The following is a 19,487-nucleotide window of genomic DNA, read 5'->3' on the forward strand; positions in this document are numbered from 1 at the left end:
AATATTCTCCTATAACTCTGTATTTCAAAGGCCTCTATTTTAACCTTTTTATTTTTCATATTACCGTATTTAAAAACCCTTTCGTAGTTTACTACCATAAAGTGTAACAATCCTCACAATATTAAAATAGTGAAATAATATATTCCAGTATTTAATATAATAATCTGAAATTATTTAATATATTTTAAGAAAATCTTCAAATTCTTAAATCAGTATTAAATACAAACCGACTTGTTTGTGTATAAAAATGTTGTTTGCTTGTGCTATTCTGCATTTATTCTTTACCCTAGTATGTCTACTACAACAAGGAAAGATTATTTGCTATATCATTGAATTTATAGAAAATTATGTGCTTTACAAAGCACCACAATTTCACATTCTTAAATAATAATAAGAAACTTTCAATTACATTAAATTTATATATTCCTAATGTGTATGTTGCAATCCTCCAATAAGCAACCCTCCAGTGGTTCAATGAGATGAGGATGATATGAATGACATGTAAATGAGGTGTAATACAGACTCAGGCTGACCATTACAGAGATGTGTGGTTTGTTGAACCCCAACCACCACAGTACTCTGGAATCCACTGTCTAGTATTCAAGTCTGTATAAAAGAAATTTATACTAGGATTGAACCTCAGAACCTTCAACTTTGAAAATCAGCTCTTAAACAAGTGATTTGCGATGATGAGTTTACCATTAGACCAGCCCAGATAAACTACATTAAACTTGACAAAAAAAAAAATTATTAAATCAGTAAATAAACTATTTCGGACAGTACTAAAGGCATATTTACATTAAAGTTGTTTTCTAACCAATGGAAACTCTGATGAAGATGTTGCATAATAAATAATTCAAAAAATATCTTTTGGAACCACAGTTTTGTATTTTGAAAGTGAATCAATTTAAATTAAAAAAAAAATGTTAACATCATCTCATCAGATGACGATTAGATACTGAATTTAAAAGGTCTTAATAAATTCAGAATTTTTACAAACACCCATACCTAGATACGTGTGATACCACACATATCTAGAAATATGTGTTTAAATTCAGTATCTAATCGTCATCTGATGAGATGATGTTAACATTTTTTTTTTAATTTAAATTGATTCACTTTCAAAATACAAAACTGTGGTTCCAAAAGATATTTTTTGAATTATTTATCTAGAGAGTTCATTGTAACCTTAGTATTAAGTTTCTAACCCTAATAAATAATACAGTTATTCTCTTTTCTTTCACACGTTGCTATTATTTTATTTTTATTTATTTTCAAATTGACTTCTATCTTAATAATACATCTATATGTATGTTGAATGCCATAAATTAAAGGTGATTAAAGATGATCTGACCCAAGACAATGTACACTTATGAAAATGAAGGGAAGTTTCTAAGAAGTGAATTTTTTTATGGTTGAACTAAATATACTGCCATATATCAGTGTGCTAAGAAAGACTGAGATAGGTAAATTAAAAGAGCAATTTAATTTACCTCTTAAATTATAGGGATTTTACATTACAGTATATGGAAAGCTTAATGTGGAAACAGTATTGTCTCCACTCAGTAGCATTAGAAATAAACATAGAAATATTTTTATATTTTCTGTAGGAATTTTTTTTTTTAATTGAATGGATTTACACCTTCTTAATGAATCTGACTTGTTATTACTAGCTCAGGATTCAATTTTACAAAAATGACTAATGATTTACCGAATATTACATATATCGATTTTGATTTCTTAATGCTGATGATTATTAATTATTTTCTGTTCAGTATGCAAATGTTGAGCAGATATATTTCATTGAAATTAAATTATTACAATTAATTGGTAACAAATAATCACAATGTATTATAATGTATGTTATTACTGTAATTATAAAAATGTATTATCTAGTGAAATAAAAATAATACTTACATTCATGAATAAGGTCCTGAAAACAAAAGATAAATATATTATTTACACAAATACAAATTTTAAAATGAATGAATGAATACTACAATTAAAAAATATACTAAAAACACTGAACTGCCAACAATTCATAAAAATTTATTGGTTTGCTGATAACAATAATAAATATATATACGTATATAACCTTACAAAAATTGTTAATTGTAGGAGAAATAGCTCACTTAAAATAAATAGAATTAAAATATGGAGAGTGTTCAAAAGAATAGTAAACTTACATGATGTAAACTTTATTAACATGTTTACAATGTTATATAGGTTTGCCCCCTTCAAATGGCAATATATCACTTCCATTTATTTCAATTTTTGGAAAGTTTTGGGGGATAACATACCGTTGTTGCATTGTATCTTCGTCAATCTCATGTATGGTTTGAAAATGATATCCTTTCAAAATTATCTTCAATTTTAGAAACAAGAAAAAGTCTGCAGGGGGCCAAGTCTGAAGATTAAGAGAAGCGGCACAACATTGTCATGTGTTTTGGCAGAGTGACATGTGAACTATCGTATTGCCATGAGACAACATCCCCAACTCTGATTTTCCCACAACTCAAGCCTCTTTGAGTGCACAGCATCTCTCAAGCAACATAAAATTTCCATGTAATGGACCAGACCTTTCAGTCAAAATAATAACTACATCACCTTCATGTTTGATTGGCTTCTACAAGCACATGTAGTTGGGGAAATCCTTTCCACATCAATTGTGATGACAGTGTCTCAATTTCCAATTGTCTCAGTTTCCACTTAGCTGTACATCCTGTCTGTCAAAAAGTCTTGACTGATGTTAACAAGATTTTTTTTTTATCATCAGTTAGCAAATATGGCTCAAATTTTGCAGAGATGAGATAGATGTGAAGTTTTCCTGTTAAAATTGTGTTGCATGATCCTTTGCTGATGCCCATTTACTCAGCAATCTCTTGGAAGTTAATCGGAGATCTTCACAAACTGCATTAAGTTTATCTAACAGTTTTGACTCCTTTTTGAATTTTGAATCATTCATAGCACTGTGATCTGCTCATACAATCTTCTTCAAATTCATGCTGGAGTGTTTTAAATGTCTCAGTGAAAGTTTTATAAAGGTTGAAGCAAAATTTAACACAAACACATTCTTTAAAATCTTTCAGTTTCATTGGTTAAAAATCTGATGAGATATTAGTAAATGTGTTTGCTCCACTTGTTACAGCTTGAAAACTAGCAATGGTAATGTGACCATTGACCACTGACCATTGACCATGTGAAGACAAATAGCATTGTGTTTCTGAAAGTGCCACTATTCATCACTACTTTTCGAACATGCTTTGTACAATGGTTAGTGTGCTATTACATAAGTTCAGTCTTTTATTGAATACTTATACAGTTATCAAAATCTAAATTAAAAGAGGATTTGCCATTTTTTAATAATAAATGAAACACAAAATTATTTTAACATACCTATATTTTTTAAAACACAAAATTATTTTAACATACCTATATTTTTTAAACTAACTGAAGCTCCATGAAATATAATCATACCACTAAGTTTATGCTTCTGTTATTCTGTATAAGAAATAATTTTGTGTGGCTAATGATATGAATGATGTTAATCTTTGTATAAATATGTATATATTTTTTTATTAAAATTATATAAATAAATATTTCAGAGGCTTTGGATTACCACCACTTACTACTACTGATTGATATTACTTATTTGTCACCAGTTACTGCTTATATTTCAACAAAACATGTCACTTTACTAAGTTGAAGTTATGAGTTGGTAAAAGAAATAATAAAAAATTCCCTTTGAATTTCTAAATATTATAACGATTGTAGAAGGTAATATGAGAGGATACCATAAATTAAAACAATTACTTCTGCAAGCAACATTCCACACTGTTGATTCTAAATCACAGACCTCATTTTTGAAATTGTTTCACAGTGCATCTCCACAATGATAAAAAAACTCATAAAATCTCTACCTCTACCTTCATAAAATCTGCCAAAAGGAGACCTTTTTAATCTAGGTAACAGTTACCTTCCATGCTGACAGGATTTACTTGAATTCTTCTGCCTTTGATTGAACTTTAATAATTCAACTTCATGGATCGTTTTGATTTGACATTGATGTAAAGAATTCACATTTCATAAAATTGTTAATAAAGAAAAATCTTTCTTCCCTCTCCCTCTTGTTGCAGGCTAGAAATATATATGTAGATACCACAGCTTAATTTTTGTGCTCATCAGTTAGTCTTTAGGACTCATCAGCTCAAAATTTGACAGCATAGTCAAAATATTCTCTACATTGTATTCTGTGTAATAACTAGAAAGAAAATCTTTTAGATTGATATTAATAGTAAAATATCAGTTTTCTTGAAATTTTGAACTCGTTTAATCTGGGCACCCTCTACTAGATCTCTCTCTACTTCACAAAAATTTATACCAACTTTATTACTTTATTTACTTTTCTTCATTCATTATTTTAAATTCACTGTAACTTTGGTATCATGACTATCCTCTGCATTGAAAGATTTAATTACAGACTACACACAACTGATCAGACTGTTTGTTATCTGTGACTTATTGTTCATATATAAAAATAAAACCGTCAAAATTGTCAGAATTTTTTTAATACTAACTTGAACATGTTTTTAAATATGCATTTCAATGAGGAAAACAATAGATTAAAATGTCAGATAACTACCAGAAATCAAACTTTAGACATGCTAACTAATAAGTGAGCATTATTATCAACTGGCTGGCCATCGGTACTTAATGATCCATTTGAAGTAATATATTTACCTGCTCTAATTCAATGATAGCAATCACATTTTACTGATAAATAGCCCTTAGTTTTAACATATACCTTATATAAAAAGATTACACCAATTTTTACACAAAACAAAATTTCAAAAAAAATCATAAATTTTTTATATAGCTTAAATGACAAAATATTTAAATAATTATTTAGATCAAATAATTAACAAAATTCTCATAATTTATAGTGTTCGATAAAAAAAAAAAAAAAAAAAAAAAAAAACCTGAGAATTGTTTCTGCAACTATACAGAACAAACAACAACAAAAAATTGTTTAACATAGGTCTGAAAATGCTTTATTTTTAAACTACATCCTCAAAAGAATTATCCTATATTATTTGAAGTGCCACATTATGACCCAAATTTCTTGATATAATTGAATTTTTGTCTGACAATTTGATATAAAAAATTGAATTATTTGTTTAAAATTCATTAAACTTAAAGGCATAAAATTTAATTCCCAAAAATTACGATAAAAATAGTCCTTAAAAACATTTTTCACCCTTGTCAAGGAACAAGTTAAAATAATTATAAATTAAATTAAGAGGTTTGTATTATTAAGTTTACTGTTTTGAAGACAACATTGTATCATTTCTTTTTAATTTTTTTTAGCTTTTTTATCTGTTAAAAAAAAATTAAACAAGCTACACATAAAGAGCACAACCACCAAATACAGGTCCCCTGACATATAAAAACTTTACTGCTGTGACTGCACACTATTCTCTACATAGATAAATGAAATATACATCTTCATACAAAGATACAGCACTCCAAAGTTCTCCATATCAATGTAGATTCAACATTTGACAACCATTTCACAGATACAATTTAGAAATTTATTTGATTGCTAACACAAATGAATATAATGAAAATATACACACAAAAACACTGACAATCATATACTAAATGAACAGACATCTTTAAATGCCACATAATTTTGACTTTTTATATTCTAAATATGTCTGTCTAAAAAACACTGAAAGCCATAATATCTGGTAACATCAGCAGCACCAGACCAGTCACTAAACATGCGGAAGCAAAATAACTGAAAACACTATTATGTAAACCACTGAATTTAAAAAAAGATTGATTTGGTAATCATTTAAAAAGTTTTTTAGTTTTAAATAATTAACATGTTTTTTCTCTCTATTTTAGCTCCAATATTAACTTCTAATGTATGAAGAACTTTCTTCATGAAATAATCTCTATAACTATACACCATTTATCTTAAAATTTTATTAAGTTTAACCATGCAATTACAAAATCAAAAATCCTCACTTTAAAAATCACAGAATTCTAGAAAAGAGTAACAAACATATTTATTTTTATTCAATACTTACAAATTATTTTGACCAGATAACCTTGCAATATTATTAAAATATAAAATCATAAAAAACAAATATATTGCTGCATCAACATGGAATCCTGTAAAAAAAAACACAATAAAACATAAAAGAAAGATAATAGCAACGTAACATTAACAGTTCATGCATAAAAAAATCTTAACAGTTCATGAACTCTTCTACTTGGTTTAAAATGTAAACGAAAGAAAGTCAAAAATGATGGCAAAAAGTGCCTATTTTTCATATTTATTTTCTTTATTAATATCTTTAAAATTAATCTAATGGAGTGGTAGTATCTTGGCCCTTCATCCAGTGGTACTGGGTTCAAACCCTGGTGAGGCATGACATTTTTCATGTGTTACAAAATTTCCATTCACATCCCCATGCACAAGCTTCCAGCTTATATGGTGAATTAATTATCAAAAAAAAAGTTAATTTTAATAAGATGTAAGTAAAAATACATGCATATAGAACTATTACTAATCCCATTAACATAAAGAAATCAACTGATGGCAGTTTTATTAATAGTCAAGATAAGACACTGAAAATCTTAATTGAATGTTACTGAAATTACTGTTTATACTCGTATATGACCAGTTCCAGGAACTCAATACTTCTACTAGTAACATTGTCTGGAATTTTTGGAATCCTGCAAATCATCATGCTATGTCTAGACTCACTGAAGTAGGCATTACATTTTTTTTTTTTTTTTTTTTTTTTTTAACATAGGATATAGGAAATGAAAATTATATATATTAAAAAGATTGTTCAGTGTTTAATTTAGTGAGCTACAACTTTTGGAAATATATATACATCATTAAATACTATTATATGCAGTCAAGTTTGTGGATATCTATGTCAAATTATCATTAAGTATCCATAAAAATTGAGTCTATTAAATTTTACATTTGTTTTTAAACACTTTTTTGACGCTATGTGAGAGATTTTTAGGTGAATTTAAAAACTCAAATTGTTTTTAGAGATCTGTTACTGAAGCTCTTATTTTGGCCAATTATTACTAAAATTTTAATTCGTTTGTATATTTTGTTTTATCTTTTTGACCCTACACAATGCAATATGTGTCACAGCCAATAGTTGGCCTTGAAAAATAATGTGTCAAAATTTGAAACAAAATGGTTTTGGATTCTATGAGTTATAATCAAATAAATGAAGGTATTTGGGATGACAGCTTTAAAAACAAGCTATTTTACAAAAACTCGTCTTTTTCAGAACTTTCATTCGAGAGGATTTTGTAAAAGCATCTCAAATGAAATAACTGAAAAATAAGAAAAGCCAACCCACAAACAAAAAATTTAATAGACTAAATTTTTATCTAAACTTTATGAAATATATCAACTTATTTCTGAGAAATTAATCCTCAAATTTGACTGCATATACTTATTTGGCAATATATTAATATAAATTAAGTTTACAAATCAAGCCACTGATGTCACTATATTATTTTTTTTATATTACTTAAGATAAAAGAATGCTGCCTAGTAACAGTTGCTATTTTATCAAAGGAAAGACAGGCAGAAATGTTAGGTCCTTTCTGGAAATTGGAACTAGGAAAGATTATATGATAAATAAAATTGTACCTGATTTTTCTCTTCACACACGGCTTCAACAGTATAAATAAATATACAAATGTGTTTTTAATCACCTGTTTAGGTAATTTTTTTGTATTGTGCATAGTTTACAATAAAATCACCTGGTGTGATTAAAATGAAACATTCTGTATATATAATATGGGGCAAATTTTGATTTTTTTTCCGGGTAAATAACTATAAAGGTTACTTTATAGTAGTCTATTGTCCAAAAAAACTCATTTAATTCAACACTCATTATGAATAAACTGAAAAAGTTTATTTTAGATATGAAATTGAATAAATGAAGCCATATTTTTTTTTGTCTTCAGTCGCTTGACTGGTTTGATGCAGCTCTCCAACATTCCCTATCTACTGCCAGTCATTTCATTTTGGTATACCCTCTACATCCTACATCCCTAACAATTTGTTTTACATATTCCAAACGTTGTTTGGAATTGTTTCTCCCCTTTCATCCTCTTCAACTTCCTCTTCTTCCTCTATAACACCATTTTCTAATTCATTTTCTCCGTATAACTCTTCACTATTGACCACCCACCTATCGACCTTTCCTTTCGTATTATAAATTAGTGTACCATCTTTGTTTAACATATTATTAGATTTTACTTTATGTACCCCAAAATTTTCCTTAATTTTCCTGTATGCTCCATCTATTTTACCAATAATTATTTGTCTTTCCACTTCTAAACACTTTTAATTAATCCACTCTTCTTTTGCTAGTTTGCACTTCCTATTTATAGTATTTGTTAATTGTCGGTAGTTCCTTTTACTTTCTTCATCACTAGCATTCTTATATTTTCTACACTCATCCATCAGCTGCAATATATCATCTGATATCCGAGGTTTTCTACCAGTTCTCTTTGTTCCACCTATGTTCACTTCTGCTGATTTAAGAATTTTCTTTTTAACATTCTTACATTCTTCTTCTACATTTTCTACCTTATCATTTTTACTCAAACCTCTTGCAATGTTCGACAAAAATCTTCTTTACCTCCTCTTTCTCAAGCTTCTCTAAATTCCACTGATTCATCTGACACCTTTTATTCAGGTTTTTAAACCCCAATCTACATTTCATTATCATTAAATTATGGTCGCAATCAATATTTACTCCAGGGTATGCTTTGCAATCAAGGAGTTGATTTCTACATCTTTCTATAACCATGATATAGTCTATCTGATACCTTGCAGTATCACTAGTCTTTTTTCCATGTGTATAATCTTTTATTATTATTTTTAAAATGAGTGTTGGCAATTACTAAATTATACTTTGTGCAAAACTCTATAAGTCAATCCTCTCTTTCATTCCTTTTGCCCACCCCATATTCACCCAGAATATTTCCTTCCTTACCTTTTCCAATGCTTGCATTCCAATCTCCAACTATTATTAAATTTTCATCCCCTTTTATGTGTTTAATTGCTTCATCAATTTCTTTGTATACACACTCTACTTCATCATCATTATGGGCACTTGTAGGCATATAGAAGTTAACAATCGTTATCGTCTTAGGTATTGATTTTATCCTTATTACAATGATTCTGTCACTATGCATTTTGAAATATTCTACTCTCTTTCCTATTTTGTTCATTATAAAACCTACTCCTGCCTGCCCTTTATTTGAAGCCATATTTAACAACAAGAATTGTAATTGTATATAACCAAATTCTGTTGAAATTCTTTTTAATTGCTGCACTACCATGCATAACTCACAAGAGATTATAACAATTGTAGTTCTGATGCACATTCTATTTATTGACTAAGTTACTCTCTTCTTTACTGATTAACAAATAAAACAAAATTCTTTGTTGAAAGAAAAAATAAAACAGTATTAATTTTTATATTAAAATCTATTGATTCAAAATATTCTTCAAATTTTAACATTTAAAGAGGAAATTATTCAGAGTTTAAAACAGGAGTTTCAGAATGAAGTGTACTGTAGCTGCACAAGAAATAAATTTAAAATACCATTAATAAAAAAAATACATACTTTGCAAAATTAATAAAATAAACACTGCATTAACTTTGGATTAGTTTTTATGAGGAATTGGGTTAACTCAATCGGCATCTCAACCATTACTGTAGAAAACAATGAGTATCCTTGGAGAGTTCTACATGTACAGATGGTTACTAACTTTATAAGCTATATAAAAGGATGGCTGCCCAACTGACTAATAAAGTTTCTATCATGATACCATAGGTAAGTGGTACCACAGTGGCTAAATTCCATTGCACTTGTTAGAAAGAATAAAGAAATATAAGGGAAGAGAAAGAAAAATGGGAATAACCAACTCAAAGAGTTTTACTGCTTCTGATCAGGGTAGTTAACCATCTGGTTAGTTTCAATATCATCTTCCAAACTGATTGTGGCCAAGACCATTTATTTTTACCCCCTTCCCTGGGCCGGACCCACAAATAAGTATAACACAGCCCAGGGAAGTGTCGATTACTCTAACAGACCTTCCCGCTTACCGATTTAACATCTGCCATGGCAGGTCAGGCCACCAATTAGATCTTTTATTTGCACCTGTCTTTGACCTCCTGTGTCTAGGAACGCCAGACCTGGCTATGCCGACCCTGACATCCCCACACCAGAGACCGGGTCTTGGTCTCTTATGTGCCTTGGTCTCTAATGGGGAACCCTCAAGGGGGATCCCCCACCTAGACAGCGCTCTTAAATCCCTCCCAGCTGTTGTTGGGCCCTGTCCGCAGCAGTTATAGAGTAATGCAAACCACCTGGAGTCCCCCACTGTTCACCGGAACCCTGGAACCAACACACCATGGCATGCCGGCCCTCGCAGCTAGGGCAGTCCAATCACGGAACTAACATCCTCTTCTTCATTCCTCAATATCCTTAGTCATTAGGATGCACTTTGCATACATGTCAAATGCCTTCCAACGGGCCGCCATAGATGTTATATGTAGTAAAAGGGTCACTGGAGACAGGTCAGCGATCCCAGCACGAGTGCGCTGTTCCTCCCATTCTGGGGGCTCGACAGCGTGTGCTCTACTGAGTCTGGATCTAAACAGAACATACAACAAGTACTTGCGCCTACCTATACGGTGAAAATAAACTACAAAGTTACAACTCCAAAGTTGTTATGCCCCGTAAGGAGCTGCGTTGTGTAGTAAGTAAGTGAGGTCGCCACATCTCCTGCAGCACCATTGTATCAAGTCCGGGATCACATCCCTTGTCCAGGTAGCCTTATCGCTGGCCTGCCACCGCTCTTGCCAAACATTAAAAATCACCTCCCTCGCCAAAGTCGCAACCATCCCGGCGTGCCTTTCAGCTCTCTCCCTCACCAGAATTGGGAGATCTGTTCTCTCCCTCATCGATTGGAGGGACACCCGCCAACACACAAGCGGCCTCATAAGGTGTTGTACGATTATCCCCAGGAGCGAGTGATGATGAAGACCCGCAGCCTGGAGAGGTTCCTATTGTATGCTGGTGTAGCATACACCACAATCGAATAGCAGAATCACAATCGATGTGACGCTTGACAGGATGACCCGTCGTTTCGACACCGCAGTGCTGTGTGAGATGACAGGAGATGTTTCAATCCCTCAAGTGTCCTCTCTGCTTGCTCACAAACTACAACAACATGGTTACTAAATATACATGAACGATCAATAGTAACCCCTAGATATTTGACCGTGTGCTTTACTAAGATCAGCCGTTCATCCACTCTCAAATCAATCGGCCCTATCTTCTTTCTTTCAGCCAAGATGACTAGCTGGCCCTTGAAAAGGGGCCAGCTAGTCATCGCTTTTCAAGGGGGATAACTCTGCCATGATCTGTCAACCACCTACTTATCAAAAACAGGGCCATGTTTCCATGGTCTCGGAGTTCTATTTCGGTGCTGCCACTAACCAAAATTGCCAGATCATCGGCATAAGCTCCGGGAACCAGAGGGTAAGCACTTCATCGAAAACGTTCCAAAAGAGGGGGCCGAGCACAGAACCAAGTGGGACCCCCTAAAATTTGAAATTCTAGACCACCTTGCTGAGTTTTGGCAGAGACCCACCACTCCCTCAGGTATTCTCTGATTTGTTGTAATAAATAACATGAGCTGTCCCTTTATCTTGGAGGACGTCAATAATTAATCCCAAAGTACTGACCCAAAGGCATTGCGTACATCCAACAGTACAAGCATCGTCAGCCACCTTGTCCGCCAGGTGCCCCCCTCATCCCATCCGCCCAGATCACCACCTTGGATAGTCCGTGGATCGTTGACTTCCAGAATCCAAACTGATTTTTATGGAGACCAGCTTCTGAATTTATTTTGCCTATGAGGCGTGTAGCCAGCATTCACTTCACTGCTTTTCCCATGTTATTCAACAGACAGAGCAGTCGGTAGCTGTTGATCTATCCATCTTGTCCCGCGGTTTGGAAAAGAAAACGAGGCATGCCTCCTTCCAGCATTACGGAAATTTTCTAATCTGCAAGCTGTAATTAGCGATATTATCCCACGACATCTGTCGAACAAGGCCCTTGAGTATCGCCGCTGGTATCCCATCTGGTCCGGGACTGCATTTATTTTTGAGCAGATTGATAGCAGTGACCACCTCGAACATCGTATAGCGGCGTTCCTCAAAATCTGCAGGGCCCTCCAATGTCTGTTCGGTTCAGGGGAAAAACCTGACTAACTCAGATTTCACCTCTCCTCGGTTAGGGCCGGCAGGCGTCTTCCAAGCCTCTTCATTATTAGCTGGTAGTCTTGAACCCAAGGATCGTTATCGAGGTCGGCGCAGAGTTCGACCCATTTTTGTTTTTTAACTTGTATGATATCAAATCCTAGAGCTCTCCACTTCTCTCAATACATTTGGGCAGCCAGCTCATCGGCCTTCCCTCCAAGGACGTTGCATATGCCTCCTTCTGCGCTGCGGATCACCTCTCATCATTTCAACAGTAGAGGTCCACCAACAGGCAGGCCGATGATACCGACATCTAACCCCTATCATAGCGATCTCCTGCGTTATTGCATCTTGCAAAGTTTCTGGTGTCAGATGAAGTCCACCTCTAACCCTGTCTGAAATCTTCAGACAACTCTGCAGTAGGGTCACCAGGTGATCGCTGGCACTGTCTTTAGTAAGCATTCTCCAGGAACAAAGATTGTAGTTCCACCTTCCATGAAGTATGGTGAGATCCAGTACTGAGTCATGACCCAAGAAGACAACCTTCTTGCTGGTCCCATTGATCACCATCACCTCATGAATTCCTCACAGACATCTAAATTACAATTGGGAGTGATGTAGGCTCCCACAGCCCAAACCTGTAGGGAGAAGACACCCACCTTGTGACGTTATTGGTTGCCACACCACCCCCTCCGTTCTGAGCCCTGAGGAGCTTTACTGGAGGTCGTCTTTAGACCCTCTAACTGATTACATCTCACAATCATCAGCCAGGCCTTGGTCGGGATGCCGCGATGTAAATGCCTCAACAGATATTTGCATCAGTAAAATAAAAATCAAATTTTGCCTTCACAAAGACCTCAAACGGACATCTTCACATCCAACCTAGCATGATTCCCTCAAACTAACTGACCGAATCCGCGGAAGCGTGAACTCCATGCCTAGTCCAGATTTGACAGCACCATTCGTGACTGTGAATGCCTCAGAAAACAAACGAATTGAAAGTTAAATCAGTGCTACACTCATACCAATCAAAATTATGTTTTACGCAACATAGGAATTCAGACGTACACCCAAATAAGTTGACCAATTTAAGACACCTAACAAGGAGAACGTATCGCATTCCAGTCTGCGCCAGAAGCGGGGACACACCCCACACCCACACCCAATCCCATCATGGTGTCTTGCAAGGCATGAAACTGGGGAAGGTACACACTCGACCACCGCTCAATGATAGCACTGAAAAAAATTTATACAACGCAAATCTCTGCTCGTAAAAAGAGACCAGACCAACCACTGCCTCAGCCAACTCAATGAATATAATAATACCATCTCCCCTCACAAGCGGCTGACAACTGCAACACGCTTGCACGTGTGCACACGTTGCAGTGTGCAACGGCACACTGCAACATCAGCTGTGGCCAAAACTTGGATTGCCTCAAAGAAAAACTATCACAGATATCGAAAATGGTTATCAGTTTTTACAAGATTAATATTTAGGACCTCATGTTTAATTGCATATTCATATTGTTGTGTGTTCAACAGGAGTCTTGTCAACTTTGTAAAAACAATACTTAGTTAATACTAGAAATAAGACAAATAAGTTTATATATATGTAAACCCAAATAAGAAAGCAAAAGTTTTTCTGAGATTTAAACTCTCTTCTGAAATTCCTATGATGAATTAAAGAAAAAAAAATTTCAGATTTCCTTTGAAATTGGAAATCAAAGAAATTGTTCTTCTAGATCTTTAGGAAGCTAATTACACATTATTGGTTGTACAGAATACATTAGAATTACATTACAGAATTATATTACATTACATTACAGAATACATTAGTATTTACGAAAGGTGCCATTAATAACAATGTAAACAATCCATAACTTCGTTTAAAAAGGAGCTGCATATTTAAGTTTTGGAAGTAAAATTTTTATAAAATTTGAAATTTAATTTTTAAAAATTGTAATTATGTTTCATCACACTGATCTACTAACAGAAAAATGATTTTTTTGAGGAAGAGAATTACTATATAACACCTTCCTGACAAATTGACACCTTTATAACAAATACTTGATTACTAGCTAAAAAAACCTAAAACCTAAACATAAAATCTAAAATCATAACACTTTTTCACAGGAACTAAAATGCAGTATGTTAACTTCAAATAACAAAATTATTATTAATAATATAAAACAATTCTTTGAAAAAAATCAGGAGCAAAGAAAAATTGCCTGGAAATGTCAGATGCATGAATAAATTCTTAGCCACTCTTCTCTTGTCAAAATTTTTGTGTATTATGACAGGACTTGTTCATTCCAAAACAAAATGTATAAATCATCAGTACAAAATTTATATCAGTGATGCAAAATTCTTCAAATGTAATAATACTTCATCATAAAAGTAAGTTCAAATATTTTAATTGCATTAACAATAACACTTTAAAAAATTAATAAAAAAAACTTAATAAAAAAAAATCATGCAAACGCACAAATATAAATTTTTATATTTCTATGGAAATTAAATTATTTTATATACTGTCAAACTAAGAAATCAATTTTAAAAAAGTAATTAAAAAAATAATTGCCAGTATAAACAATTTCTTGAAAAACTGAGAAAACAGATTTAACCCACAAGCAAACTTAAATTTTAATGATAGCAGACATGTGGATTCTATGTTCCCTAAATGCTCATCTCCTGATTTTATACACTTCTTAATATTTTATTATTGTTTTGCACTTTGTTTTACAGAGTATTTTTTTACATCAAAATAAACAGTGTATGACAATTTTTTAAGCATGCTTATATGCAGACAGTTTTTTAGATATATACTGCATAAACAGCACCAGTCTCGAGATGCAGTTTTGAGAACAAGGTTTTTGTATTTGCCATTATATAACCATTAACACAATAAATATCTTCCATTTTATCTCTAAAAATGGTCTAACTGCTACCAGAATACCTACTTTTGGTTTTACATCTTTCGAATATTTCTGGTCAAATTTTTTACATCTTAACAAAATAGAAATTTCTTATAACAAGTATAAACTCAAATAAAAGTACCACCAGCTTTATCTTTCAACCCCAACTCATTAACAATACATTAACCCCAATACATTAACATGATTTTCACCTTTCACACTGATTCTACACAAAATTCCTATTCATGCAAAAATGTATGACCTTATATCTTTAATAACATCTCACACTAGCTCTGCTGCTCCTGTAAGATTAAATCTAGCTCTACCTTTTTTCATATTCTTGAACTATCAGTACATCTCACAGTCTTTTCCTTCAGTTACAAATGTGGTTGAATGAATAAACAATTTTAGTTATACCTTTTTGCAGTTCTGAAATAATTCAACTTTCATTTTTTTTTATTTCTTATATTGTTGCTTTGATATAATATTGCATAATTATTTATGTAGATGGACAGACTTCTTGTTCCCGTTCGCTATAATGAATTTATTTTTCTGTTAATTTACTCTTACTATTAGAACATGTATCTTAATACCATGATAATTTACTAATATTCATACAGGTATATAAATAAACATTATTAAAAATATAAAAATAAAAGATATGTTAATAAATTCGTTAAAAACAAAATCGATTGTTAAAATAGAGAAATGAAGTGAATTAAAAAATACTCACATTAACTGATTAAGAGAGTACTTTGTTGGTGGCTTACTGACTTAAACGGAGTGATAGAAGCATGTCAAGAATTACAACATATTCAGGAAACTTTTTCAGACTAGGAGGAGGAAATGAATCCACATTTCAAAATTTAAACAATTCTTTTGACTGTGGCAATCTCCTTACATCAGGCCAGTATTATGTTTAAGAGAGGAGTCTTTTATGAATCCCATGGCAGAAACAGCTTGAACAACAATGAGAACAATTATGATAGATACGCAAATCTATCTGCAGTAAATAATTGATTTTTATCTAAACAGTCTACTACTTTAAGAAATAATGAACTGACATACAGACAAGTATGATCCATAATTTGTGAACATTTCGTAATGAATGAAACAATTAGTCATAACAAATGAATCACCCTCTCTTTTTATGACCTGACAAACAAAAGCATATATAGACATCAGCATTTTATATAAGAAAAATAACAATTATCTTAAATTAAATAAAGTTGGCAGCTACAAAATAACTTTCAGTTGGTATTTGTTTATAGAGTGCATTTCTGCTGGTGCTGCTTTTTGAGTCAATTTTTTTGTATTCATTTAATTTTGGTTTCATGCAAAGTCCATGGTGAAACAAAAAAAAATAAATCAGCAACCTCAGGAGGTAATCAATAATTGCACAATTTCATGTCAAAAGAAGTGGATAAATTAAAAAAATCGGCTAAAAGTGATCAGCATATTACATTGATTCAAAAGTCTGAAGAAGGAACAGCAGGTGGGTGTAAAGTAATAAAACATTTTTTAAAAAAATGATAAAGAAATTTGCCAAAAACCTGTTGGAGGGTCCTTTTCTTTCAATAAAACAAAATAGTACACGAATCATGAAAAACCTGTCTCAGGGCTATGTGATTTTGACATGGCCATGGTAAAAAGGACTGTGAATCAAATTCATAATTATAATAGCAATAAATAGTGATAATACAAGTTGTCACACAAAAATTTAGACTTTACCATTGTGAAGTCCATAGTTTGTAATGTGATGGACAGTTGATGTGATGTGATGTTTGTAGTTTCATGGACAAAGTGATCTAATAGTAGAGTAACTTTTTTGTTCCTGCGGTCAGAAACTTTTGGTTGACAAAACTATTACTGCATTTTTAGGATATATATGAATTAAACACGTAACTAAAGTAGTAACTTTTTGTCTTATTCACCTGCCAGTCTTTCATTGGATATAGCACACTATTTGTTTTTTTTAAATTTTTTTTTAGTAAAATGAAATTTAATTTCACTGTTTTATCACACGCTTGGTCAATTTTTTATAATTATTTTGAAATTACTGGAATTGTATAATATTCAAAAACATCAATTAAATATTTTTAAACATGAATGAGTATAACATCATGAAATAATTTGTAAAATTCTTAATTTTATTTTTTTACAAGATGGTATTGTCTGATTACAGAGATTTGTTTTTAGACTGAAGACTTGGCAAGGTCTTTTTTAGTACAGTATGTTTTTTTATCAGATTTATTTTACTTGGTGTACTATAATTACTGAAAGTAAAATAACAAGCAATAATTATTTTTCTTAAAATTAATACAAATTACTTACACAATGCAAAGTCAAAATATCAGACATAAAAGTAAAATAAATGTACAAATTACTGATACTACTATTCGATGGAATAATCCTATAAATATTTTTTTCTATTTAAAATTATTTTAATAAAATCTTTATTAAAGTTGCAGACATTTTTCTTAAAGTGGAGTAGAACCAAATATTTTTACTTTGATTAGTAAAAACAAGGCTCAAAATATGTAGAAAATCATAGAAACTGTCAACCATACTCATATGGAAATATTCAAAGAATTTCTTGGGATAAGATTCATAGTTTGTAGAATATTTGGTAGTTTTCCTTTAAAGAGCCTTTCACTCTCCCAATGGATGAGTTCATGCTTGAACTTTTTTTTTTTACTTTTCCTGATTCTTATTATGGTCACCTCATGATGATTGATAATGACAAATGATTATAAAGAATTACAATTTCTTAGGATGATAGTCACTCACAGTGTGTGGATTGAAGTAGCTCGCAGTAACAAGACAATGACTGTGACAAAATAGTAGTGTCATATCATAAAAAGTCACTTTTTTCTTTTATTTTTAACCAATGGGACCTCCGTTAGATATTGCTTCAGAGGATGAGATGGGTGATTTGTAGCATGTGTCAAAATACCAAGCCTAACCAGGATTCAAACCCAGGACCTCCAGATGAAAGGCTGAGATGCTACTACAAAAAGTTGTAAAAAGTTACTTATGCATACTTAGCCTAACTCTATATTAAACTGTTTGACATGAATATTATCCTTTTTCCTTGTACTATGACATCAATCTTTTTTTGTTTTTTTTTTACACTTTCAGTCTCATGCCTATGCTATGTTCAAGTTTGCAGAAACAAACGAATCCACAGTGCCTGTGAAAAAATTTGTATTTATAAGTTGCTACTAGATTATATTTAAGCTAAAGCTATTGGAATTAATTAATGATAAATGATATATATTCTTTATTATTTCTTCTTGTAATCTACTAGAAATTGTAGAACAAGAAACATAGCTATTTATCTATACACAGTAGAAGTTTGTTATTCCATGAAGTTTCATTGCTGTCTTTGGTGTCTGTTGGTTTATTTCAAATGTGTTTCTATTATAGTGAATACTAGAATCTTTATTTCATTTTTATTTTTCCAGAAATGAAAAAACAATGAGGTCATTGAAAACAAGAAATGGTGAAAACTGGTCTTCAATCTGGTGTTTAAATGCAATAATTTAAATGTGGAATTACATGTGAAAAATGATATTAAAATGAATGTCCTTATGTTCTTTTAGTTGTAAAATGTGTTACTAGAAGAAAATTATTAAAACTGTTATTGCTAAAAATGAGTTTTAACAATAAGCATAAAGCTTAGTGACACAATATATCCATCTTAGATGACTACTTAATTGATATTTATCATGACTTTAATGAAATCATACTGAATTTTAAGAAGTCTTCATAAAGAGAACAAAATAAGGCATTCCATAAGGCTATTCTATATCAAATAGGAAACAAAATGAAACCATAAAAAACAGCTACATTTAATTTGTAATAGTCACCAATTTATTGTCAATTTTCCTAAAAAAAATTCATATCAGATGCTTCTTTACTCCTTAAGACACAAATTAATAGATTTTAGAATTAATTAATAGATTATTTTATTCCATTATAGACTATTTACCAATAAAAATTCTTATAGATTTACAGATGTTATTTTCATTTACTGCATTAAATTTTATTTATATTAGAATTATATATAAGTATAAAACACCAATCCCAAATATTGAACAACAAAAAGATGTAAAAACTTTTTAATTAACTGGCTTAGTTAAGATTCATGATAGTCAAATTATATAAAATCAAATAGTAATGATATACTTGTTATGATATACATAAAGAACAAACTATGATATTTAAAGAACAA

At 31.6% G+C, this 19,487-nt stretch overlaps 1 long non-coding RNA gene across 1 annotated transcript in view; it reads left to right on the forward strand.

Annotated features, from left to right (window-relative positions):
* The window catches only part of LOC142320269 (uncharacterized), a 35,870-nt gene extending 16,601 nt beyond the window's left edge, over positions 1-19,269 (forward strand). Inside the window, exon 2 of the long non-coding RNA XR_012755332.1 lies at positions 18,718-19,269. This is a non-coding gene — a long non-coding RNA (uncharacterized LOC142320269). The remainder of the gene's footprint in view (positions 1-18,717) is intronic.
* The last annotated feature ends 218 nt before the right edge of the window (positions 19,270-19,487 follow it).

The sequence above is a fragment of the Lycorma delicatula genome, chromosome 2 (assembly GCF_047948215.1).
Source record: "Lycorma delicatula isolate Av1 chromosome 2, ASM4794821v1, whole genome shotgun sequence".
Lineage (NCBI taxonomy): Eukaryota > Metazoa > Arthropoda > Insecta > Hemiptera > Fulgoridae > Lycorma > Lycorma delicatula.